Genomic DNA, 27,179 nt, shown 5'->3' on the forward strand with positions numbered 1-27,179 from the left:
ATTTCATCTACTGTGCAGGTGTACTCTCCAAGAGTGGATCACGCTGATGAAAGACTGAGAGAATTTCAATGACACCTTGAGGGATCTTATGAATAAAATATCAAAAAATGGACATCTCCTTTGTATAGGGAGATTTTAATGCAAAAACTGTAACAGGTTTATAAGTTACACCAAGAAAATAAGGAAGGTTTATTCTGTCTTTGGCTGAAGACAGACAGATATTGCCAAGTCAAAGTTTTTCATAACCACAAGAGACTCTTCTTTCAAACGCTCATGTTACCTCTGGGCTGGACTCTTCTAAGCAGATTAACAACACACTCATAAACCAACAAAACTGAGAAGTGACCCTTTCTCCTCCAAGCCCTGACAATCAGAAAACTTCCACAGGAAAACCACTTGCACTTGCAATCAAATCTCCACTGGGCATGTTACAGAAACAGGCAGCAGAGAGCAAAGCACGGCAAAAGTGGATTTAATAACAAACAGGGAATAAGAGCCTTGTTCTGAAGGAACAAGTGATGGAAGAAAAAAATCTTACAAGAATCTATACTCAAATCAGTAATTAAGCTGGCTGAGAGACTTCTTTGTGCCCTAGGTTTCACCTGTGTGTCATGTCAAAGTGATATGTCTCAGAATCATGCAATTCTAGATTGGTTTGGGTTGAAAGAGAGAGAATTACAGCATCACAGAATCAATTAGGTTGGAAAACAACTCAGAGGTCATCTAGTCCAACCTAGGACCCAACAACACCATATCAACCAGACCATGGCACTGAGTGCCATGTCCAACCTTTCCTTAAACACCTCCAGGGACAGTGACTTCACCACTTCCCTGGGCAGTCCATTCCAAGACCTAAAAGATCACCTCGTTCCAACCCCCTTGAAATGGGCAGGGACACCTGCCATTAGACTCAATCAACCTCACCAGTCACACCATGTGCCTGAGAGCATCATCCAAATGCTCCTTGAGCTCTGTCAGCTCCCCACTGCCCTGGGGAGCCTGTTCAGTGCCCAAACACCCTCTGGGGGAAGAACCTTTCCCTGATATCCAACCCAACCCTGCCCTGACGCAAATTCAGGCCATTCCCTGAGGTCCTGTCCCGGGTCCCCACAGAGCAGAGCTCAGGACCTGTCCCTCCTCTGCCCCTCCCAAAGAAGCTGTAACTACAATGAGGTCTCCCTTCAGTCTCCTCTTCTCCAGCTGAACACACCAAATGTCCTCAGCTGCTTCTCACACGGCTTCAAATCAAGGCCCTTCACCATTTTCATTGCCCTCCTTTGGACACTCTCTAATGGCTTAACATCTTTCTGATACTGTGACACCCCAAACTGCCCCAGTATTCCAGGTGAGGCCGCCCCAGGGCAGAGCAGAGCAGGACAATCCCCTCCCTGGCCCGGCCGGCGATGCTGTCCCTGATGCCCCCAGGACAGGGTTGGCCCTCCTGGCTGCCAGGGCACTGCTGACTCATGGACAACTGGCCACTGACCAGGACCCCATGTCCCTTTTCTGGCACTGCTTTCCAGCACCTCATTCCCCAGTGTGTCTGCGCATCCAGGGTTGCCCCACCCCAGGTGCAGAATCCAGCACTTGCCCTTGTTGAACTTCATACAGTTGGTGACTGCCCAACCCTCTGATCTGTCAAGGTCTTGGAGGGAGTCAAGAGCTCACTAAAACCCCAGGTGTGGCATGAGGGGCTGTGCCTCCCCCTCACAGGCTCCCAAAGACCTTGCGTGCTGCCAGGAATGCCCACATGGCAAATGTGTATGTTTGCTGCTAATCTGCATGGAGGGGTCTGTGTGGCATGAGCTGTTTAGGTTCAAGGGTGTTCCACTAGCACAGCTTATTGGGGACTGCATTTTCTCCAGGGTACAAGCCAAGCTCTACATCAAAGCCTGATTGAGCAGAAAATATGTGCTAATGTTCACAGCAGTACTCTATTATGGTATAAGTATGCTTGTAAATATTCACTACATGTTATTACGCCATTTGAACCAAGAATATTGCAGGGTTAAAGGTCGGCCCTAATGCTCTCTCAGGAGGCAGCAGTTTTGAATATAACCAAATGGGATAATGGTCAGGAATACCCAGAGGGGGCAATGTAGCACATCGTAAAGAATTGTGCTGTGAGTTTTAAGTTTTCAGGACAACAAAGATGCCAAGGAGATGGCTCATAAGCAGTCATTATTAATGGAATGACAAGGGTAATGTTAAGCAGGATGTCTTTACTATAATAAATCTTGTCCCTGCGCCATTAGTAGTCCTTACAACTGCAAATAGCAGTTAGGTTATAACCTAACATGGCAGAATTTTATCCTCTCAATCTCTAATGTATTTTATAATGCTGTTAAAGTCAGGAATAGCAACTGTTTAAGCTCACTTAATCTGTGAGAAGTTTAAACACGAATTTTAAATGCGAAATCTGCTTTGATAGTAGTTTCTCTTAATTAAATAGATGAAGTAGCTCTTTCTAAGCGTACACTGGGCTGTACTAGAGGGTCTGGGGAACACTGGTGAATTTAAAACATTAAATATTTTCCTTCAGATGTAAATCTCGCATTCTAAAAAATATACAGTCTTTCTCTTAATTTTAAAAGATATTTCTAAATTTATTTATTTATGGATTTTTCTCCAAACAACACTGATTTTCCAGTCTGAAAAAAAATAAAATAAAAATAAATAAATTTTTAATTCCTTGAAATGAATTCTTTTGGGCAAATAACAGTTTCTTCTTTTTTTCCTTTCTTTTCTTTTCTTTTCTTTTCTTTTCTTTTCTTTTCTTTTCTTTTCTTTTCTTTTCTTTTCTTTTCTTTTCTTTTCTTTTCTTTTCTTTTCTTTTCTTTCTTTTCTTTTCTTTTCTTTTCTTTTCTTTTTTCTTTTCTTTTCTTTTCTTTTCTTTTCTTTTCTTTTCTTTTCTTTTCTTTTCTTTTCTTTTCTTTTCTTTTCTTTTCTTTTCTTTTCTTTTCTTTTCTTTTCTTTTCTTTTCTTTTCTTTTCTTTTCTTTTCTTTTCTTTTCTTTTCTTTTCTTTTTCCCTTCCCTTCCCAAACCTTCCCAAACCTTCCCAAAACTTCCCTTTCCAAACCTCCCCTCCCCTCCCCTCCCCTCCTCTCCCCTCCCGTCCCCTCCCCTCCCTTCCCCTCCCCTCCCCTCCTCTCCCCTCCCCTTCTCTCCCCTTCCCTTCCCTTCCCCTTTCCCTTCCCCTTTCCCTTTCCCTTTCCCTTTCCCTTTCCCTTTCCCTTTCCCTTTCCCTTTCCCTTTCCCTTTCCCTTTCTCCAAATTCTGTTCTCAACACAGCAAAGAAAATCAACAACTCTTCCCATAAAAATGGTATAATTCCAGATTGACATTTTATGATCATTGAGAGTCTGATCCAAGGAAAATATATCATTTTCCAAATCTTTCTTCAAGTCATAGGGAAAGTAGTGATATGATGTTAAAGACTAAATAAATAAATAAATGGAATGGTATTACAGAAGAGCAATTATTCATCTTAATGCATCAAATTTGGCTCTGTTAAATGGCTCCTGAATCTTAGCTAACTGTTTTATAAATATTTAAACAGCTTCACTGCCAGCTATCCATTTCACCTGCTTTGTTTTTCTTCTACTGATCTTCCAGAAATAGCTATGGAATAACCAGTTCAATCAACTCAGGGTAACAGTGTGGCAGAGCTGTCCTTGCATCATGATAGATGGAATCCAGAGTATTAATCGGAGGCCAGCAGAGTATTAGCTGATATGATCAGGCCCATCTCGAACCATTCTGGTGCTCAATGTGCTCCTTGACAGCTTTTCTCTTCTGAAAGTTGTCAGAAAGCCCTCTGAACTTCTACGTGACATTTGGAAATCAGCAAACTGAAGGAATCACAACGGGTCTTGCATTCTTTCAGAAAACCCCAATATGTATTTTACCTGGTAACAAAATTTTGTCATTACATATTTTGATCTGCAAAGGATTTGAGTAGGCAAGTACAAGGTATGAAAGCAGTCCCTGGATAAAGAACTAGCTTTACTAGAAGCTTTGTTATCCCTAATGTCTGGGGATCATCTTTCCTTGGTGATCACTGTGTCAGGAGTGTTTAATACCTTCCACTATAAAATATCTTCATTGTGATATTATATTCATTATTTTCAGAAATTAGATGAACAGTGAGATGTTAATGTCCCATTTCTTCATCCAGCTCTTGGCACTTCAGAGAGAATCTCTTCACCCAGATGACAGACTGGGACCTCGACCCTGGATGAGTGGCCAGGACCGAGCAGAGCCTCAGGGGCTGGTCCAGACTGAGCTGTGTGAGCTGCTGCTCTCCCTCCTCAGCCAGGACCCAAACACAGGACCCTGATCCTTCCTGTCTCCTGTGCCACGAGACCTCACCTAGGTGACAATAAAGTCTTCCACAGCAAAAGAAGGCCAAGTCCTTATTCTGAAAGCTTTGAGTGCTAATAAGGCCAAGGTTGTGGGTTTAATCCCCATCAGGGCCATTCACTTACGAGCTGGATTCAATGATCCTTGTGGATACCTTCCAACTCAGAATATTTTGTGATTCTGTGACCCTGTGAGTTCAAACCCTGATAACATAACAGGGCATTTAAAGAATGTAATTCCTTGGGATTTTTTTTCATTTCCTAAACTAGGATGCAGACAAGTAGCACCAGTTCAAAAAACCCTTATCGAGATGCCAAAGAAGCTGAACCCTTACAAGCAATTTTCATTTCATGGACATACTATAACAGCACATCATACCTTCTGGCATATGGTGTGACTCTTGAGGATGGTCCTGTACAGGGCCAGGAGTTGGACTCGATGGTCCTTGTGAGTCCCTTCAACTCAGGATATTCTGAGATTGTGCCATCAGAAGTTTGACGAAAGCAGATAATACAGGAATTTCCAGAAGAGCCCAGGTTGTTATTGCCCCCCTTCCATTCCAGGGAGCCGATGGCATGTGTTGCACAGTAGGAAGGAGCAGAGCAGCCGTGAGACACAGGCAGGAGCCGGAGCGGCCCCACGGATCCGCTTTTCCCACCCAAATGCAAAGCAGAGCTCCGAGTGCTCCAGAGGTCTGCTCTCTGGTGAGGTTCAACATTAAGATGTGACAAGCTCCTTATATACAAGAGGATAAATGATATGCAAAGTCCATACTCTTTGTTCTGACAAGTGTCCAGAGGGAAAATTCTTGAGATAAAGCTGTAGCTTTCTAAGGCACTGGGGTAGGGTGGGCAGAATGAAGATTTTATCAAAGAAGTTGAGCATTAAAACACTAAAAACCAGCACATTGCTCTCTCTCTGCACCTTCACACCCCCATCAGTATCCTGCCCTTACCTCCCACTTAGCCATTTGGCATCACCCCGGTCCATTGGGAAGGTTTTTTCCCTTTTTTTTTTAAATAACTAAATATATCTAGAAAGAGATCACCACATAAGAATTTTTTTTTTTCTCCTGTGAGAAAAGACTCAAGAGCCAGTGTTAGACCAGCCTGGCCCTGGTCTCACCTGGAAAGAACACACTGTGTTTCTGAGTGACCAGTGCTGGGGCAAACACTTCTCTGAAATCACCTCAGGAGACACAGCATGGCTGGACACCCACCTTTCCTCTTTATTTCAAGCAAGACAGGACAGAGAGGGAGCTCATGACAGAAAAATACAGGAAAATGGCTAAATAAAGACCAGAGATGTCCATCTGGGCATGAAAACATGGATATGTCTGAAGGCCTATCCAGAAGTGAAACCAGTGCAGCTTTTTACCCTGCTCTATTTTATCACCATGACCCCTTAATATGTATATTTTATATATATATTTTATGCATAATCTTGTCCCAGTGATGATAAGTCTGAAGAAGCTTTTCCATCCATGCTGTGAAGGCTGCAAAGGCTGCAACTCCCCGCTGCCAAACTCTGGTGGACCTAGGACACATCAAAAGTAGGCAATTATATTATTGAAAAAAATTTGGGAATTTTTGTGGATGCCCCATCCCTGGAAGTGTCCAAGGCCAGGCTGGATAGGGTTTGGAGCAACTGGTCTAGTGGAAGGTGTCCTTGACCATGGCAGGACACGACTGGATGAGCTTTAAGGTCCTTCAAACCCAAACCAGTCTGGGATTCTATGATTCAGTGATTTCTGAATTAAACCCAGTCATCTCTAAGACTTTGGTTGCATTTGGAATGAAAGATTTTCATAACAGGGAACAGATAAATCCAGATGTAAAAGAAACAAACTGTTGATTAAGAGCTCAGCGTGGTTCTTATGTAAATATGATGTAAACATTAAAATTCACCCTTAACTCTGTTTACCTCCAAAGTGTAGAGCTCATCAATTATTAGGCATTGTTTTAATGCACACAGTATGCCCCCATAATATGGCAATAAGTCCCAAAGACTTATGTAAAATATCTCTTTTTTAATCATGTCTAGTTTCATAGACAAAAGTAATCACTAAAAAGCCAGTGGCTACAAAAACTGCAAATAAAATGAACCTTTAAAATCTAATGACTTAAGGGTGATTTTACAGACATATAAAGTATGTTAGGGGCTTACACTATTTGTCATTAACACATATTTTGAAAGCTCGGCTAATATAATGTGACACAAAATTAGTCAAACACAATTCATGCAATATTGTTTAATTTTACTCCTCATTTAACTTGGTTTTAAGCAAAATCATTATGTCACATGATAACGTTCACTTGAACAAGAAATATTTTATAATGGTGTCTGCGTTTGGAAATGAGTTATTAGGAGCTACATGCTGAACACATTCTTAACTATGAAAACTATAAAGCTAATAGCTTCATCATATTTTGACAACATCTACATACTTTATGCATTATTTACAAGAAAGATATAAAATGAAACTACTGAATATCTTGCCCCATACTTCACAGTCATAGTTAACTGGTTAAAAATATACCACATTTATCTTCCGCCTGCTTTGGATTTGCATAGGGATATTTGCATACCGTGTTGCAATGTGCTCTTAATGTAAAATTTAACCTTTGTACTTTCCCTCTGATGTGGAAGGTATACTCATTAAGTTAAAAATAATGGTAAAAATAAGTCTGCTGGTGATATACTTTCCATGAATGATTCCCTTGAGTGGTGAGGAAAGGTAAAATGTGGGTGGGAAAATGTTTAATTGAATTAACTCCTCATTTCCTATATTTTTATTCCAAATTTCACCGGCAGAGCAGTTGGACTGGTATTTGTCAACCACACAAGTTCTACCTTCAGCGCTGGGGCTCTCAGTGCCCTTCATCCTGCATGTAAAGATGCATTTCTAGGCATAGATGGAGATCTAAACCACAGAATCACAGAATATCCTGAGTTGGAGGGACCCGCAAGGATCTTCCAGTCCAACTTCTGGCCCTGCACAGACACCTCAACAAACCCACCCTGTCCCTGACAGAATTGTCCAAATGCTCCTTGAGCTCTGGCAGCCGTGGGGCCGTGACCGCTGCCCTGGGGAGCCTGTTCAGTGCCCAACCACCCTCTGCGGGAAGAACCTTTTCTTGATATCCAACCTAACCCTCCACTGAGATCTTTTAATTGTATGTCCAATCACTGAGTGTTGGAACTCCAAAAGGACCTCATGTCCCAGGCCAGCATTGGGGAAAGGATTTGCTGTGGTTGAACCTTCAGACGGAGTTCAGACCTTTCAAATTTGCTCCAGTTTTCTACAACTCAGAAGCCCATAATGCAACTTTTTCCCTCTCCAAATGTGGCCAATTCTAAATAACTCCAAAAAGAAATGTAACTCCTAAAAGAAACAACCCTATTTTTGGCCACTTCTTGTTTGGGTGATGTTTTAAAGTTAAGACATCACCCTTTTTGTACACAAAGCATATCAATATCACAGACCAGAAGAGCATATGATCCAGCAGAGCTTTGTTTCATACTCAGAACACACACATGAATCCGCTGAATGCTACAACAGCAGTTTTGCCACTTAACAGCTCCCAAGCAATTAACAGCGGCACCTTCAATTTTCCCTTCCAAAAATTTCATGTGAGTACCTCCCCGCAATGCTACTGCTGTTACTGGTTGTTGGTTCCTTGTCTGTTCCAAAAAGACACCCTCTATGTGAAGCAATCCTGCATGACTTGCTTACGGGGGGTAATTGGACCAGTATTTTTTCCCTTTTTAGGGCAGATCTGGCGTTGGTGTTTTCTCTGCGCTGACCCACCGCCGACCTCCGCCGTTGACCTCAAAGGACTACTTTCTCTTTTGGTAAGAGATAATTCAGTCTCCCTGGTCTGCCTCCTGGGCACAGTCAAAATTATGTGTGGTGATTCTGCGGTGCGGACAACTGTCTGCGACGGGCTGAGCTAATACCGCAGCGTGCAATTAATTCAGGACCTCGGGATGGCCTTGAACAGCCCCTCCTCTACAGGGAACAGCTCCCACCCTCTCCCCACGGAGCCCTCACCTCTAATAAACACGAGCAGGAGTGTTTGGGGGATATGTAAATGCATTAATTTTTTATAAAATCAGTTAGTTAGCGCCCGCTCCCCGCCGTCGGCTCTGCTGTCGGACACCAGGCCAGTGATGCTCTGCTGCCGCTGCCAGGAGGTTTGGAGAGCCCCAGAAAGTTTTAAATAAACAGCAATAGGCTAAATTTCCAGCAAAGAACGAGGGAAGGAATTCAGGATTGGAGTTTTACTTATTTACTGCCTCATCTGGACCTGGCGGTGATGGTTCCAGTAAAGATCCTCAGCGAGGTAAATAAAAGCGCGGAGCCCCAACAACTGGCTGTTATTACAGCAGCGAGAGGAGGTGTGCAGAGCAGGAAATAACTCTCCCAGGGATAAATTACATGTGATGAGGGCCAAAAGAATACAGCTCCTATTTCAGGAAGTCTTCCAGGCAAAAGCAGAGATTTGGCAGTTTTAGCGTTCCTTTCAAGACAATACACGTACACCAAAAACATTACTCTTCACAGAGTACCCCAGAGGCCTTTCCAATCATCTGGATGCTCGCAGTTATTCCATTCCCTCAAATTCAACACAGATCTTCTTTATTAATTTTAATTTGTCATCAATAACCTGACAGGCTCTCTTTCGGCAAGAAATACTGTATTAACTGTTTCACTCACTGTGGCAGCTATTAAAAATGTGATAATGATTAGCAGTAATGAGGTCAAATAGAATAATGTGAGTATAAGTTGCTACCAGCGAAATATATAACACAAGAGGATTTATTATGTTCACTTGCTGAAATGTAATTTAAAAACAGGATATTACCACCTGCTATGCTGGCTCATAGGGTTATCCAGATCATTTAAGCATTTCCTGCTAATATGTTTATTTGCTTCTGGCAGATATTACCACTACTGTATTTCAAATAACTACACTTAAAACAAAGTTAATTGTTCCTATCTCCTTAATATAAATATGATTATGTAAAGCGATGATTAGATGACTTGCTGGTAAACAGAATTATTTGAGCATCAGTATCAGTTATGATAAAAACAAGGCAATAACACTGAGAGTTGTGGGCAATAAATCAGGGCTGGCAAAAGTAGATCTCTAGAGAAGAAACTTTTTGCGGGTGCTAAGTGGTGGTGGGAAGGGCTGTGAGACCTGGACTGTAGATTTTAAATATCAGGGCAAATTAAGTGAAACATTTAAATTTAATCAATACAAAACTTGGTAGATAAAGTCATTACCCTGTATTATCTTAAAAAGATTTTGGATTTTGACTTCCCTGTATTACTCTTGCATTGGTTGATCTAAATAGATTAATCTTCAGTTTTCACTGCAGTTGCACAGAGCAATTCATTAAGGACCTGGATGACACTCGATCTACAAGGGCTTTTTCAGATTGAGAAGATAACGTTTTCATATCAAAAAAAAAACCAAGCCAGTTGTCATCTATTCAGCTTTAATTGTGAGCAGAGATTATGAAGTTGGGTCAAATTCTGCCTCTGCTTGCACGGTTTTAAATCCCCTGACCTAAGCCAGAATTCAGCCTTAAACTTGTGCGATGTAAAGCATGACTTGACCTTCAGCACCAAGACTCCATTGCCCTGGGAAGATGGAGGACTGAAGTCCTGCTAGAGGAAGGACACAGCAAGAGGATTACCTTTTTCAGGATGTAAGTGATAACCACACAGTCTTCCCAGCTAACTACTCCATGATCAGGAAGGAGGGACTTGATATTTGGAAAATATCAACCAGCAGTTTGACACTAAGTTTTCATTGTCTTTCTGGCTTTTCAATAAAATCTGTTGTATAAATAATAAAATAGGGACAAAGAAGCAGAAGTGATATGAAGGTGCTGTACAAGAATGGCATGAAGATGTGCCAGGGGAGGTTTAGGTCGTATCTCAGAAAAAGGTTCTTTCCCCAGAGGATGATTGGGCACTGAACAGGCTCCCTAGGGCAGTGGGCACAGCACCAAGGCTGAAAGAGCTCAAGAAACAGGGTGGGATTTGTCTGTGCAGGGCCAGGAGTTGGACTGGAAGATCCTTGTGGGTCCCTCCAACTCAGGATATTCTGTGGTTCTATGATTCTGTCAGTAGAGAGGACATTGCAAGTCAAGGAAAAAATATGTCACAAATAGACATTTTAGAATATGCATTTATACTTATTTATCTTATTTAAACAGGTTTTTTTAATCTACCATCTTTTTCATGTTATCTTATATACACCTGTTGAACAAATGCATATATAAAGTGGGATTTCCTGAGATTTACATAACCTTTACTTTTTAAAAGCTGGATTCAATGAATAGTGTTTTATTCCTGGCAAATGAAGAGCAGGTGGCGATTTGAAGGCAACTATGAATGTGAAGCCCAGAGTTGTGATTAATTATAAGGTAAAGACTTTCTCCACCTGCATCTTTCCAACCACCTCCAACAGTGTCACTCCTCATCTTCACTGAATAAACAAGACACGTAAAGATTACAAAGGGACATCATATTTTTATATTGATAACATGACACTATGTTATGTGCAAAAGAAGTGGAATAGGAACACTGGGAAGTTCTTCCCACTGTATGGGAGTTTTGTCTGCCTTTTTCAGCATCTTCTTTCCAACACCAGCAATAGCAGAGCTCCAGTGACACTGAGGCCACTGGAAGCCAAAGAAATCAAAATTTCTGTTCCTGGCAGGATCTTTTCCATGCAGTGGCAACGAAAACTCCTCCAACGTGTGATTTCTGCCCTGTGAATAATGCAGGGGGTGAGGCTCAGCCCATCCTGGGCATCCTGGCATCCACTGCTAATTATTGGCTGGAGTAATTGGGCTCTGGAAGACTTTCCTTGTATAAAGTCAGGGTTGAGAGATGAGTGCGGAGCTTGCACTGAGTTTGGTTTTGCACTTCTCAGGGAAAAAAAGAAAGCAGGGAAAACAAAATGAAAAAGTAAAAAGAGTGAGAGGGAGATGGCTCAGGGCTGTTCAAAAGTCGAGTGATTGATGGCACGGCGTAAAGAAGGGCAGAGGAACAAATTAGGCAGCACCCCTTGTACCATATGTCGGGAGGGCAATTCCAGAAGTGTTGCTTTCTCCTGGCAAACCCAATCACTGCTGCTGTGCCACAGGGAGAGGCCTTTAGGGGCCTCCTGCCTCCCGTCACCGTGCCCAGGTACCCGTCAGCCCTCTGTGCTCCTGCTGCTCCTGTGATGTTCCCCCACTGCTGGCTTTACATATCAGCTAAATTTGAATTGATGAGAGGTACAGTGTTTGTAATCCTACATCAAGCAGTGCCTGTGTCTGGCATTTATTTGTGCTATTGCTTTGGCAGCTTCTTCCAGAGCCTCCTCTCATCTGACATGTCAGGTCTACAATCAAAGAGGAATAGTGAATTCACTTTTACAGTTAGGCAAGCTGAATGCTATTACCCGTGTATTTGTCACCAACCTGCAGATCCCAGCCTCTAATCTGCCATCTGGATGGATGCTACAAAGTTAAGAGCCAGGGACATGCATTTCTCAGTAACTACCTGCTGTCAGCTATTATTTTAAGGATCCTGTGATTTTCTTTTATTTTGACTAGAAAAAACAAGGCAGCTGCAGTAATAAAAAGGCATATCAACTAGTCACTTCCTGGCAGATTTGTCACTGGTGTGGATACAGTAGTGGTATTTTTTGTTAGCAAATGTATACAGTGGAATATAGTATTGTAAATCTGGAGTGCGTTCTTCACAAAGGAAAAAAAAAATATTCCTTTTTAGAACCTTGTATACCAGTCAACAAAATAAAAAATGAAAACAGATTTGCTTTCACCCTGTTGTGCACACGTATTATATTTTTCTTTTACAATATTGTCCATTGTGTGCAACAGACTTCATAAAAACACTGTTTGGGTTTAAAAATTGCCATTGTCCTCCAATTGTGGCGGCTGCATCCTCAGTTACTGCCCAAGTCCCAGGCTGTAAATATTTACTGAGAAGAATCAGAGGTTTTATGTTTGGAGAATCTGGAGAATAAGATTAACTTTTCAATTAACAATTGAACAATTAACAATTTTCAAATTAATTTATTATAGTAATGCTTTGAAAAAACACGGGCAAGAAACGCAGTGATGGAAAAGTATCCTGGACCAAATTAATCCCCTGTGTGACTCTATTTCAGTCAACATAGTTACATCAGGATAAAATTATAATTAATTGTTATTAACATGAGCATGAAGAAACTGATGAGAATAGTCTAAGAGTGAAAATAATATATACCCAGTTCAGGTCCTGTGGTTCTACACAAGAACAAATTGTTCTACTTTCAAGATGCCATTTGTCATCATTTTAGATGATAAAGTGTTTGTTTTGCTCTTGCATTTCATTTGTTAGAAATTCTTTGATAAAGATCCTGCTTGCAGTTCTCAGTATGTGGCTGGATTAAACAATCAAAAGATTTTTTCTATGACGTATTTAGGATGTGGAAACAGAATTCCAGGGGGTCTGGCATGCCCATGGATGGTGGGACATCCCCACAAGGCAGCACACACATGTAAGGTCAGCATCCCACACAAAGCCCCACTACAACCTGCCTCACCTGGAACCTTGTGCAGGGGCCACAGGTTCTGGGGTTGCATAGTAAAAATGATGCTTTGGCCATAAAAAGAGGAAAACTGAAGCAAATTTGGAAAAAAGAATGCATCAGGGAGACATCAGTGCAGCCTTACAGTACTGGGCTTATAAAAATGGACAGCGACTTTTTAGATGGGCAGATAGTGACAGGACAAGGGGGAATGGCTTCCCACTGCATTGGCTAAGGCAAATTTTCACTTCCTGCTGCTCTTTTTTCCTGAAGAGAGGCTTTTTGAGGAGCTGGAGTGGAGGAACTGATCTCTTGCTTATGGCTGATGAGTTCTCACTAATGATCAGAGAGCGCTGCATACTTTGGGATTTGATTTTGGTAAACATGCTCAATTTAGGTGTTTATTCAAAACATCCAAGTCTCATCAGTCTCCAAGATGGTTGTGACAGCTACAAAAAAGTGGGCAAATTGTAAATGGTTGAGGAACAATCAGAGTGTACAGTATTTAATGAATTAAATTTTAATAGTACTTTCAGATGATTCAGAGCCATCCAGCTCAGATCTCAGTCAGCATATGGCATTATTTGATGGTTGCTACTCTTGTCCTCTCTGTCTTACTCCATTTCACTTGCTCTGTCTAGTTTTCAATTGGACAACAAGGGCTGGAGGGCTGGTGACACAACCCGAGTCATCCTGCACAACTCCTCGAACCTCCAGTGCAAATCAGAACAACTGAGCCCAGAACTAACAACTGCTGGGAGGAATTGATTTTGTGTCTTTCAGAGGTTGAAATAGGACTATTGAAAGAGTTTTTATGAGACTCCTTGTGCTTACATTTTCATACCATAACCAATGAAAATAATTTGAAAATATTAAATGCAACCAGGTTGCTCAGAGCTCCATCTAGCCTGGTCTTGGATACTTCCAGGGATGGGGCAGCCACATCTTCTCTGGGCAACCTGTGCCAGGCCCTTACCACCCTCACAGGGAAGAAATTTTTCCTAATATCCAATCTAAACCTACTCTCTGTCAGTTTGAATCCATTCCCCCTTGGCCTGTCACTGCATGTTCTGTGGTTGGAGGACCAACCTCCCCACTGCTAACACAGCCCAGGTAGACCGGAGAAGCAAATGTCAACTCAAAATATCTAATTAGATTATTCCCACATCACCATCTTACAACTCACCCATCCCTGTGGGTGCTACAGGAGCAGCTACATCTTGGCACCTTATGCTCACACAAGTCACAAGTGACTCTCCAACTATATTTCAGCAACTAAATGAAAAATAAGGTTTAAACTGAATTGTGATGGCAATAGGATTAGAGCCGAAACACTGAGAGAACTATGTAAACATTCCTGGGAGTATCTGTAAATCCAAGTGCTCTGTAAGTCAATCTTCACTCAAATGTGTTCAGCTCAGTTGCAGTTAAGATGAACTCGGCCTTGAAGTCTTGTCAGACACGTAGACCTGAGTATAGCGGATTTCTGTACATGTAACTGAAGCCAAATGTTGGTCACCCAGCTCTCAGCACCCCTGGAAGGTGTAGGTTCACAGAGCTGGTCAAAGACTTTCAAAAGGTGCCTTCAACAGAAAGTGTCTGTGCTATAGAAGAGGCATTTTCTCCTCTTTGCCTAAACAGCTTTCACTGATAAAAAAAAAAAAAAAAAGATTAAAATTTCCTGGAAAAGCCTACATTGCCCCTAATTTATAGGATCTTGGGGTACTTTTCAGAAAAGTACAGAATCAATACCTCTAAACCAAATGTATATTATAACTTTTAAAATTATATCTATTTTTAACATTTTGTTTGACTACCTAGAGAGCAAAGCACTTCAAGATCTCTTATTCCGTGTAAATAATACGTGGAGTACAAGACAGGCAGCTCATGTGTTCTCTGCTGAAAACATATCTGAGAGAGAGATTTTCGTAAAACCTTTCAGTCAGCAAAGTTCTTGCTGAGTGATTTCTTCTAAGTGGTATCTAGGTGTAAACAAGAGGATGTAGCAGTTTGTGGGAGAAGGTTATGTTTTATGGTTGAACTTGATGATCTTAAAGGCCTTTTCCAACCTCAATGATTGAATGATTCTGCTGGATTCACCTTTCTATTGTGATCCATCCACCCTGAGAAGAGGATAATGATGGGCAACGCCCGCAGGCATTGACTACCAAAATCAACTGGTGTTTACAGAGAGGTTCAGTCCTGCCATGAGGGTTTTCCAAATCGCCATGAGTTTATTTCAAGCAGAAGAGCAATCTGCATTCTTTATTTTTCCTTTTCAGAGCTGTCAAAAGATCATTCCTGTAGAGGGGGCGTGAGGGTTCAACTCCTCGCATGGGAAGTTAATCTTCAATATGAAAGAAAATGCAGGATTAGCTGGTCTGAAATTCTGCTAATAGATTAAAGGACTCTCTCCAACCTTTTAAGGTTATTTATTAGTATTTTATTAATACATTTAGAACAAAAATGACTGTTGTTTTCAGAATTCATTTTTCAGGCTGCAGCCTCACACCAGATGACACTCGGGCGCCGGCTCTTTGGGAATACACATCAAACCCTGGTTCATAATTTATGTAATGACATATACTTGGACACTGATTAGCTACCTTATCAGCCCTGTAATAAAGGAAGCATAACCCCTAGTTTATCATTCATTTATCTGAAGTCATTTTGAATAATATCACAAGATTGTAATGTAATCATTATGCTGTACAGCATGTGTGGGCCAGTCCCCTACACTGGCAGTGTCAGAGGACTGTCATAGTTCATACTACTTAATTTGCTCACTTCTTACACATTTATGAAATTGGAGTCAACAGTCTGGTGGAGCAGGAATATTCCAGGCAAGAGGCTTACACAAGTTGTTAACAGGGTGATCATTGGGAGGGTGAGGAAGCACGATACAGGACGAAAATGGTTTTGTGATGGAGTTGAACGGGTGGCCAAGGAGCAAGTTGAACTTCCCTTGATGTCCTCCATCCAAAGCACCCATTGACTTTGTTGGCATTTTCTCTGTGCACGAGGAAAAAGTTTCCCTTTAGATGTCTTAAAAGCCCTCAGCAAGGGAAAGGGGTTTCTTCATTGTCTGCAAAGCTGGGAGAGTTCCTGAATTAATCATGGAGCTCACAGTGAGGTCTACAGGCAGAATAAACACCAGTGTCCTGCATCTGCCTGGCTCTGGGGAGGGCAGAACGCAATGAGTGCACAGGGGCATCTTGCAAACTCAAGCACAGCCTTGTCCTTCTTCCCTGGGATGCTTGTGGGTTTATAACCAGCTCTCACAATATTTTATATTTTAATTTAGGTGTCTGAGTTTTTGGAAATGGTGCTGATTAAGGGAAAAGGGTTCTAAACTTCATGGGCTAGGAGAAAACTTTGGAAACATGAGCTGGTAGAGTCTGAAATAATCAGAAAAAATGACCATATTTATATATATTAATATAACATTTGTGTTGCTGTCATGGAATTCAGGGCCCAGCTTTCCACTTTTTGAGTGTCTGAGGTGCACAACTGTAAGATTGCAGCAAAACCCAGCAAGTCTTACTCAGAACATGGAGCAGAAGCAAAACACCAGCAAAGATGGCTCAGTACCTGCTCATCACCTGGCCCTGCTGGACCATCACCTACATTTATGTCCTCTCGAGCCTTAATTTTATGGATCTGGACAGGATAACACCAGGTTAGCAGCCAAGGATGAGAAATGGAGGATCTGGAGGGCTCTCACTGCAGCTGGGCAGAGGCAGGTGGAGGGGCCCCGGCACTGCCCGGATGGGGCTGTGGCAGCCCCACAGCCCTGACAGATGAGAGGGGCTGATGGATGGAAGAGCTGGTGACAAGTTGCACTGAGATAATGATTGCTGGGCAGCAGGAGCCATTAGGGTGTCATGGAAAACCCCCAAGATTAATGAACAGCACGAGTTGGATAAGTAATGAAAAAAAGGGAAGGGATGGAAGGAGTAGCATAATGTTTATTTTAAGACAGTTAATCAAAAGAAGCAAATAATTAAAGATGCAGTTCTTTTCTGACATCAGTTTAATGAAATTATAACTGCAAAAAATAAAGTAGATATAAAACATAAAGCTGAGTATCAGTGTCCCAGTGGGAAGAGGGGAAGGACCCCTCCAGACAGCCCCAGCAGAGCGATCGGATGGATGACGTGTCTTTTCCCTCTGTGATTGCCAAACAGATCCACATTCCAAGCTTCATCCCTCACATATAAATAATCATTTCATGAATAGAGATTAAATGTTTACTGTAAAAACAATTAAATTTGTTTCTAGCCCTTTCTAATATAAGACAGTAAAAGCAGATGATTTAATCATCAATCTTGCATACTGCATTTATTGACTAGAAATGAATTCTAGTTAAAATTTTATTTCTATTAGAATAAAAACATATTCCACAGATTTTGCCAGGGAAACTCATCAGTAAATTTTGGCACTTGAGTTCAAAGTTGATGGAAAGAGAAATAATACTCAGCAAATTACCCCCGAACACAGAGGAGGGGACAGGTCAGTGGGGGAGCGGGGGATGACCAGGGCCTTGCAGGGCCATTCCAGGTTGTAATTCCTGCAGGGATCACACTGGGAACACTGGCTTTGTTAGTATCAGATGCCTGATGAAGATCAAATGATATTAAATGACCGTGATTGCATCAAACCTCGACTGAAGCAGATGATGCAAAAAAAATAAAAGGAGTGTGTGAATCCCTGCACAGCTGGAACAGCAACGGAACCGCAGGAAAAACGGGAATAAAACTGAAACAGGGATCATCAGCCGAGAACCACATGGTACATAAAACAAGCCAGGCCCCTCTGAAAGACTGGAAATTTAAATATGAATGAAACTTAAGAAATTCTGCTTCATTAAGAAAGAAAATAAAGTTTTAATATTGCAAGAAACAACTCAGATTAACTCAGATTTTATTGCACTCTGGAAATAACTAATGTGTCAAACAAAAATGAGCACAGGACAAAGGTGTCATAATATCATTTAATATCATGTGTAAAGATGTCATAATATCATTTAAAATACTGCAAAACCCGACATCATCACAATTTACAAATGAAACACACCTAAATTATAATGTAATCAGGAGAGCTTTTCAAATTTTAAAGCAGAAAAGGAAGTCAAAATTTGGATAAAAATACTCCTTCCTCATTTGCGCAATGGTTTACACCACAGTTCTTGCTATGAAATGAGTCAACAATATCTGGTGCCACTTCTGTACCTTTTGGTGCCACAATTACTTTTCTTAAAGTACCACAGGAAGTGAACTTTTCCACAACCTGTGCCCAATCTGAGTGTTTCACTGGACATTTATTCCCTCAAGACATAAAAATAAAGCAGAAAAACTTGGTTTGGATGGTTAATAAGTTTAAAGGTCTGCTCAAACACAGTCTAATAAATTAGAAAATATTTTGAATATTTCTATATGGGACTTTTTCATGATATCACTCCTGAAGTACTTCAATAATAAACCCCTTTTTCTGTGGATATCTGCAAAAAGCCATTTGTCAAGCATTTATCCATGGTCACATTTGCTGCATTTCAAAATAAATAATGTAATCTGTGATGTAACTGCAGAAAGATGCAGAATTTATAAGATGTGATCTAGGCAAGGAACAGATATTAGACCACATAGTTGCAACATTTGTTTCCAAAGGTCTTTGAAAACGTTGTCAATACTGTCTTCTTGAGAGATGCAAGTGCTCCCAAGTACATCTTCCTGCAAATTGTGCCTACACCACCTTTACCAATCAAATGCAGGTAAAATTTGAGGAACGTGATGTAACTTCAAATATAATTTATGTCACACGTCCCACCTGCACATAAACAGCGAGTTATGCTGTTACTCAGCCTTGGATGGAGAGCTCTGGGAAGAAATTCATGATGTGTTTAGGTACCTACATCACCTCCAGCTTGTGCCCAGCCTGGTGCAGAATTTTCCCGTCTCTTTTCCTCCCCAATATTCCAGAATCACCTCTGTAAAAGGATCGGTGCCTCCCAATCCTTCCCTGAGCATATCCCCTCCCTGGGCTCTGACTGCTTCTCTCCTCCCCTGTGTATTCTACCTTCTTTCAAATTTAAACTGAATTTTTATTTCTAATTGTCACAGGGGTTGAGCACCTGTGTTTTCAAATGGAATATAAAACAGACAGGAAATAATTACGACCCAGCATTCTTTCCTAGGGCTGAAGGCACATTCCTGGCACCTATTATTCTAATTTTGCTCCTTTCTCAGGTCACCTTTTAATTTCAGAGTACTCTCTTCTTTCTGAAACTGTGACAAACTGTGGAAAAATGTGCTTGAAGTTTCTCCAGGATCTATTCATGTGCATATGGCACTGGGAGGGGAAGGAAGCACGTACCTGCTTTAACCATGGACCCATATGCAGCATAAAAAGTAACAAGATGGTTTTAAAAGCACAGAGAAAATATTGAGTCTTAGAATCCCAGAATCCCAGGTTGGTTTGGGTTGGAAGGGACCTTAAAGTTCATCCAGTACAACCTCTCTTCCTTGGGCAGGCACACCTTTCACCATTCCAGGTTGCTTCAAGCCCCATCCAAGCTGGCCTTGGACACTCCCAGGGATGGGGCAGCCACAGCTCCTCTGGGTAACAACAGCTCACAGAGCCTGTGTGTATACTTTTCCCAATTTCAACTTCACCTCTAAACCCTGAAATCCAGGAAGGTGGTGGTGGAGTGGAGAAGCCTGTAAGTCCTGGCCTGGCTGGGGAAAACACTTGGTTTTCCAAACATAGGAAGGTGTAAATGACAACTGTTAAAAACATAGACTTTTCCTGCAATTAATCTTTATAGAGATGCTGTCAAATCCCCAGGATTTTAATTACCATGAAGTCAAATCTTCTTTTCCAAAGCATTCCAGCTGTATTGTGCTTTGTTAAGAGTAACACTCTTCAGCCCCTACTGGCTACAAAATACACCAATTACACCAAAACTTCCAGCAAATTCCCCAAGTTTCAGCTGAAACTTGTCAGATCTCCTCCTCTCTGGCCCATGTTTCCTCTCCCATCCCCAATGCTCCCACCTCTGCTGAACCTATTTTTTATGTACTATGACGAGATCTAGTTCCATTCTAAAAATAGATCTCATCATTTATACTCATATAAATTTTAATATTCATATCATCCTGATACCAAGTCATTGATGGTTACCAGATATAACCATCTCTCTTAAGTAGCTCTATTTTTCAGCAGCTGGTCAAGTGGTTAAAAAAGACCATCCCTACTCTGTTGACTTTAACTTACAGTTGCTCATTTACCTTAAGTGACATCCATAATGCTTCTCACAGTGAGCCTGATGTGCTCTCAGAGTGGTGAAAGCAGGGAATAGGTTTGGAAACGGACATGGGAGCACTGCAGCACAGCTAATAATTAAGGTTAGAACCAGAATTAGTTAGTTAGTTACTATCAGTGATTTTAACACCTGGTCTATAAAGTGCTGCAGCTGAAGATCCAGAAAAGAGCTGAATTACGACAGCAACCTGTTGGCTAAGGGTGTATTTACTATCTGGTAGCGCTATTTTAAAACAGAGATCTTTCTCCAAAAACCAAAAATATGCTCAGAGTTACTCTGCAGCCTGAATTACAGACAGCTTTATCTTACCTGCACCAGCACAACGTGAAAAGTGCTTACGCTGTGCTACATCTATCACATAATTAATCCCAATATTGCTACACAAAATCTCATGTGTGATAATATTTTCCAGAAATGTTACATTAGAAAAAGGTTAAATATCATATAATTTTTTCTGCTGGATCCTCCTTTGAGCCATGTTTACCTTAAGATACCAGGTTCCAGAAGGTAAAAGGAACAATAACATCTGATAGTCCAGCTGACTAAATGACAGGAACACACCTGCTGAGAAGAGAGAGTTGGTCTCGATGGTGGCACAGGTTGGAGGAGGCACCACAGAGTCATAGAACAGTCAGGTGTGCTCCTGCACTTCCTTACACATTTGGACTGTTGACTTTACTATGCTGTATACATACATATATATATATATATATATATATATATATATATATATATATGAGAGAGCTAATTCCCAGCAGACCAACTCTAAGGGTGGACAGTGTCACTGGAATCTTTGCCCACCTATTTTTTTTCTGATCATGGTGTCTCTACAGTCCTGAGCTCCACCAGCATTTTGGTTTATTGTCTGCCTTTCCAAGAATCATAGAAAGGCTTGGATTGGAAGGAACCTTAAAGATCACCTTGTTCTAAGCCCCCTGTCATGGGCAGGGATGTCATCCACAAAGAGATTCAACTTTGGAGTAGCAGGGAGGAAAATATCCTAAAGAGATGTCACTCTGATTCTCAACTTTAATTCCATAGTGAGAACGAACACACCAGGCTGCACAGTACTCAAGAGTTTTTTCCTGTTCAAAACCACCCCAAACTCTCCTTCATAGAGGTCTTCTCCAGGCAAAAGCCAAGGTTGGATGGGGTTTGGAGAGACCTAGTCTAGTGGAAGGTCCATGACAGGGAGATGGAACAAAATGGTCTTGAGGTTTCTTCCAACCCAAACAAATTTGTAATTTTATGATTCTATAATTCAAGAAGGGGTGACAATGAAACTTATTTAAATTACTCCATTTCCCTCTCATGAGTCTGTTCTTTCCACGATAGCAGAGGTGCAAAGTAATGCCTTTTGCCAGGAACCTTCAAACAAAAACATTCACTTCTCCATGAAAACCATAAATAAAACATGCAGAGCCAGGACCATCACCTGAGTGTCCTGTTGATACCACCACAACTTCCATAAATCCATATACCTATTGATTTATGTGTTATTAATACCTGCTGTATTATTTGTGAACATCATATGTCATTCACAGGAGAGCTGAGGCTTGCAGAAGTTTAGGGAGAGATTCCTGCCTCCACCACAGCCAGGAAAACACACTGGGAAACACAGTCATGGATGTTTGCTTTTGGATGACCATGGCATGCTCTCTCCTCCAGGGAGAGGGATTCTTCCTTGTCCTCCCAAGTCTTGTGCTCGGAAAAGGAAACTGAGCAATGTAAGGCCCCGTGTTTTATTTTTAATTTATTTAATGGATCTGATCCAAAGCTCCCGAAAGAACAGGGAGTGAATTCTTGTGGCATGTCAGCAACAGGCAGGATCTGAAGCAAAACTCTTGCTTATGTGTAAAGATTAAAGTGCTGCGGAACCATGAGAAAATGTCCCTTTCATTTCAGTATTGATTAGTCTTTATTGAACACACACACTTCTGCTAACTCTGCCTTTGCTGGGGTTTGTTTAGTTTTTACTTCTTTCATGATTTCAAGTGCCTTTGACTGTAATTTTCCCTTTCCTTAACTCAATCAGCTATTGATAAAATCCAAACTGAGATGCTGAGTCCTTAAAAAGAACCTGTGTTTTTTCTATTCTTTAAAAAGTACTACTGCCCGTCTTTGCTGTGAACCATCTGTTACATGTCTAATTAAAATATATTTGTAATGAGCTTATTAGTGCACAGAATATGTCCTGAACAGGATGTCAGTCAAGAACCCATTGTTTGGGGAGATAAGATACCTTAAACTCCTATTAGTTTAACAAAATCCTGCATTGGTGTTTTCAGCCTCTACAAAAGCAAATTCCAAGAGGGCAGGAATTCACACACTTTTTGTAATAATTTCCTCTTCAAATATGTTGCTGTTTCTTTCTAATATAGAGTCAGATGGCCTCTTATAATTGCAGTATCAAATCTTTGCCTCAGTTTTCAACTGCAGGTGATTTCAAATGATTAAAGATGCACAACAGGGAATAAACAAAAATGCTTACATGCAATTATTTTTAATTAGTATTTGGCTATAAAGTGTGTGCCTTCATAAAAAAGTCTGTTATTCACATAAACATCTGTTACCATACACACAAGGAAACACACTGTAAGTCTGTCATCACATCACCAAAACAGAATATACTAAGGAAGGCTGGACAGGAAAGCCAACACTTTGAGTTTTTAAACAAAAGATATAAGCATAACTGCCAAAACAGACACTGCACCACACCTTTCAATTAGTGCAGTGCACAATCAAAGGAAGAGCTATTACCAATGGAATTATACTTGAAAATGTTAAAATAGATGGAATTATTCTTTGAAAACAATGGAATCTGTAAGCACAAGACGATTTCAAACTCTTTACTAATTTTGCACCAGCGAACATAATCAAAACGCTTCCTGTTTGCACAGTATCTCTGGGTACTCTTCTGACAACTTTTTTAAATCTTATTTTTGTTCATTATTTAAGCCCTCTTCAAAAAAAAAAAAAAAAAAGAAACAAAACCAAAAAAAACCCCCACAACCCTCTGCTGTGGCGTGAGCACATAAATAAACCCGCAGTGTTCAGTTCTGGCCTCATTTTGCAGAACCTGACTCAGGGACGTTGACATATTTTAAGTAAGAACGCGACAAACAGCGAAGTAAGAGAGATATACAGAGCGATATAAATTAATACCACCATAATTGATAGGTGGAGATAAGGTTGCTCTGCGGAATACTGAGAATAAAATGAAGAGGAGGTGTGAGAGTACCTTGCACATGAATTACTGAATCTATGGGAATTGCTGAGCTCTGCTGCGAGGAAGCTCTTGGAAACACCTCCAGCAACCAAACTTAACACCTTAGTTCCACCAGCAGAGAAACCCGCAGCATTAACCACCTAGCTTAAACAGCACAGCTCAATTTGCATGAAAATAAAATCAATTGTTTAATTAAAAAGCACACATGGCAGTATCTGCCCGTTGCACCTCGGCGTTATCTATGGTCGGATCTGAGGAGGAAAAAAATCACTGCACCTCAGTTGTGGCTCTGCTGGGACCAATAACTAATCATTACAGCAGAGCCAACCTGGGGGTGCTGCTCGTGGGAAACATGGCTGGAGATGCCACATGTGATCCTGACCCAGCACCTTGACCCATTAATTGTGAGCACAAATCTTTCTGCATATCCTGGGAGAGCTCGTGTGTCTTAAAATCCTTCCTTCAAGAGCTGTTAATGAACGTCCTCTGGGCCCGGCTTCCTACTCAAACCAGCACATCTTGGCCCAGAGAGAAGTCAAAAGTACCCTCAGAGTTTCTAATGGCAAAGATGACCCTCTACTAGGAAGCAGATCCGAATCTTTTCCAGCTCCCTTTGATTTACAAGCCTTCTCTTGCACATCAGCATTTCATATATCTTCCCAAGTGTCAGAAATATGAAAGTCATACATTACAACCAAAGAATGGCCCAGTTCATTACTATCATTTTATTTATTTAACAAATACGGTATTTAATCAGAAGGAACTGACAGCTACAATTGTTTATTGCAATCATACAACACAGCAATAAATAAACATTGCACATTAAGTACAAGGTAGAAGGATCACTGGAAACATCCCGTATAAAAAATTCTTCCAAAGAATTCCTCTCTAACGGACAGTATTAGTAAATCTATTGACAAAGAGCTCCAAAAAGATGGAGCAGTAAATAAAACATGTGGGAGTAGATAAGGCAGGTTTTGCTTTCAGACAAGCAAATTAATTTCTGGGCTGACTCCAGAACGGAACGACACCACTTCCAGTCGGCATTGGACTAGGACAGTAACATATTACACCCTGACTCGTAAATAACAACAGCCCCAGGAAAGCCTCATCTGCCTTTTAGTGATCAACAATTTTCCATACCATCAACTGTAAATCAGCACTTCTCTCTTCACATCCATGAGATGGAATGGGCACCTTACAGCCAACCCTCACCAACTCCACTTCACCCACTGGAGTTGGGGTCCCCTCCCCAGAGGAGCTGGACCACATCACAGCCTATAGTCCTCAACTTTTCCTTCTTTTCCTTCTCCTTTGATTCTGTTTTCAGCTTTGTGAATCCTGACTTATTTGCAAAAAGTAAAGAAAATGTATCTCCATTTCAAAAGCTTCAGATTCCATACCCCCTCCTGCTTTCTGCAAGCAGAAAGTGGGTTTCACTTTAAGACACCTCAGCTTTCCCAACTTCAGTGAGAGTTTTGCAAGAGTTAGTGGAGCAGGAGAGTGTCTCAATAACTGTGACAGATGGCTGGGCCTGAGAGAAGAAATAACCATTTTCCTCCTGAAATTTGCTGCAGTACCATGGCAGGGAGATGCTTCCCTTCACCACGCAGGACTCCCCAGGTTGAGAATAAAGTCAGCACTTTTCTTTATCTCTCTTCTTCTTTGCTCTTCCTTTTGGTTTTAAAGCACCTCTCATCCAGCTTGGAATGTTAACATTGAGGGAAGAAGCTTTAACTCTTTATCCCTTAAGACAAACTTGAAAGGAAAAGGGAAACAGATCAATCCTGGCAGTGGCTGGCCAGGGGGTCTGCAGTATCTGTGCCAGGCAGCATCACCTGGGGATGTCAGGGACCCTCTGCCAGCTGCCCCTGGACCTGGACAGCTACCCCACCCTCTGCCCCTCACAAAGGACTGGAATTATTTCAGAACATGCAGGTCCTTGTCATGTTCAGCATTACATCAACGAGACAGGAGATGAAGGTCCAAAGCCCCAAAGCCCCTCAGGTTCTTTGACAGCTGACAAAGGACTAATGGCTCCTCAGAAAAGGGCTATTTCTATGTCTACTGCATATTCCTAAAAATTAAACTGTAAAAGGATCAAAAATAAAGAAGAAAACATAAGTGAAATGGCTATTTCTGCTCCACATGACTATCCCCCTTCCACGTGAGAGCCAGACCCAGAGTCCCATATCCAAATTCACAGGAAACACAGTACAGAAGTTTCAGAAGGGGAAATATTTCCTTGTAAGAGCAACCAAAAAGAGCAAAGGAGAGGTGGGTTTCTAGATCCATTAGATAACTGGGGCTGGTGAGAACTCCAGAAGTTATCTCATCCAACCTGTTGCTCACAGCAGGGCTGACTGCACAGCTGGACCTGCATCCCAGAGACTTCTCAGGTCCAGGCACGGAAATCCAACACATTCCTTCACATCAGAGCAACACCAGGCATTCCAAGGCCCCAAAACTTTCCCTTGCTGTGCCAATGGCATGATGTTGGCACAGACCCTGCCCTGACTGATGGGAACAGGAACAGAGCTGTGAGCAAGTGCCTTCCACAAGTTATTCTCTTGGACCTGGAAACATCTGCCAGGGAAAGATGTAGATCAGGGACAGACCAAATCATGTTCATAGTGTTGAACATGTCAAAGGTGAAGAGCTGCAGGTGTTCTAGGGACCACAAAAAACAAATTGACCAGGAGGTGTTAGGCAATTTCTGGCTCCTGCCACTGACCACAGAGAGAGACAAAGACACTTACTTCCCAGGTTTGAATCCAGACAATGCTCTCTTGAGGTAAATCAACCAGACAGAACAGCCACCACATCATACCATCCCTGAAAAAAAGGCATTAATTACGTTAAAGTTCAGTAAAAGATAAATTATTCCAGAAGGTGAAATAACTTGGGTGTTCAGCCAAGACTGTCTTTTGAGCACATGAAATACAGACCCTATTCCAAACTCTACATGCTCCAACCTCAGAGGATCCTGGAATAGTATTTCCTAATGCAGATATTTCATCTTTGTGCCCACAGACTTTGAACTGAAATTCTTTAAAGTGTGGATATGGCACTTGGGGACATGGTCAGTGATGGGCTTGGCAGTGCTGGGGGAATGGTTGGACTTGATGGTCTCAGAGACTTTTCCAACCTTATGGATTCTGTGATCTATGGACACATCTCAGTCTGAACCTACAGATAAGGAAAAATAAACTGAATTGCACTTGAAAGACCAAAGAGACAGAGGAACCAGAGATGACAGCAACCAAAAAGTGACTGACTCCTCCTTGGCAAGTGGAAAGTGCAGCAATTGCTCAAATAGCTCCAGATATTTGCGGTTCAGGAGGCATAAATACCATAAAGAAAATATTACATTTATGCTGTTATATGCTAAATAAATGCTATCCGTGTGGCTTAACTGTGAAGTTTTGGGTTATATTTATTTTTTTTTCCAAGAGAAGATGATGGCAGTGACAAAAATATTAAAGATATCCAAGAAGGTTAAACCTCCAGTGTGCTCTGCTTGGATGAGGTAAGTTGTAGGTTTAAAAGATGGTCTTGTTGCAGTCAGTAAGAACTCGATGAATGAAACTCTTCAAAAGCATTTCTAAGTACTAATTAATGCAAGTCCTGGAGATAAATAAAGCAGTGAGGAGCAATTGTGCC

Source organism: Chiroxiphia lanceolata, chromosome 8 (assembly GCF_009829145.1).
Source record: "Chiroxiphia lanceolata isolate bChiLan1 chromosome 8, bChiLan1.pri, whole genome shotgun sequence".
Taxonomy (NCBI): Eukaryota; Metazoa; Chordata; class Aves; order Passeriformes; family Pipridae; genus Chiroxiphia; species Chiroxiphia lanceolata.